Raw genomic sequence first — 861 nt, 5'->3', positions numbered from 1 at the left:
CCCCCCCCCGCCCCCCCGGCCGGGCCCCCGGTGGCCGCAGCCTCACCTACGCGGGCCCTCCGTCTGTTATTGTGGAAGAGAGGGAGGGAGAACAGCAACAGACACTTCCCGCGGCCCCCACCGCCGAGGCGCTTCCGCTTCCGCCGCCGCCGCTCGGGCATTTCCGGAGTGTTGTCATCCGGGGCTGGGCCCACTCTGGGGTCCATATTGGGTGTGGACATTGGCGTCGAGGCGCGGCAGCCATGTAGAAAGTGGCAATTGGAAGGCCTGCGCCGGGTCCCTGTTCACGTGACGCCGAGGCCGCTGGCAGAGCGCGCAGAGCCTGAGGCACGCCCGCCCTGGTCCCTAAGGTTTGGCCTTCAGCATGGCTGATGCTGTGTGTCCTAGATAAACCTTTGTACCGCACCTTTGTCATTTACGAAGTGGATAGGTTCCAACAGAAACTTTTCCAGAAGTTACTCAACTAAAAACAAGAGAATCTTTTTTTGTTGTTTTGTTTTGTTTTTAAAAGCATCGGGGCAGGGGGGAGGCACAGTTAAAGAGGGTAATGTTATATCTGATGTGATCTGGGGACAGTGGACACATACTAAATAGTATTTTACAATCCAAAGGAATTTCACGTCAGTGCCTTATTAAAAATTCCGAGACTGAAATATGGGCAGGGATCAACTTAATGCTTTTTTCCTTTATTTAATAACTAAGGAATTATCTTCAGGGAGGGTAATTAACTTGCATAATGAACTGATCCAGATTTTTACGTTACAAATTGTATGCTTTCGCCCTTAGGTACATGTATTGCTGGATAAGGACTAAAGGTGACAGAGAGTCCCTTTTCAAACCTACTGGTTCTTCTCCTCTTTC

At 51.2% G+C, this 861-nt stretch overlaps 1 protein-coding gene across 1 annotated transcript in view; it reads right to left on the bottom strand.

Annotated features, from left to right (window-relative positions):
• FBXO38 (F-box protein 38) overlaps positions 1-132 on the bottom strand; it is a 63,270-nt gene extending 63,138 nt beyond the window's left edge. The window contains exon 1 of the mRNA XM_006148069.2: positions 47-132. The gene's annotated coding sequence lies outside the window, so the exon portion shown is untranslated. The remainder of the gene's footprint in view (positions 1-46) is intronic.
• Between the last annotated feature and the right edge of the window lie 729 nt (positions 133-861).

Source organism: Tupaia chinensis, unplaced genomic scaffold, assembly GCF_000334495.1.
Source record: "Tupaia chinensis unplaced genomic scaffold, TupChi_1.0 Scaffold000228_1, whole genome shotgun sequence".
NCBI classification, from domain to species: domain Eukaryota; kingdom Metazoa; phylum Chordata; class Mammalia; order Scandentia; family Tupaiidae; genus Tupaia; species Tupaia belangeri.
The sequence above is the reverse complement of the archived record's forward strand: the minus strand, read 5'-3'. Positions and strand labels throughout refer to the sequence as shown.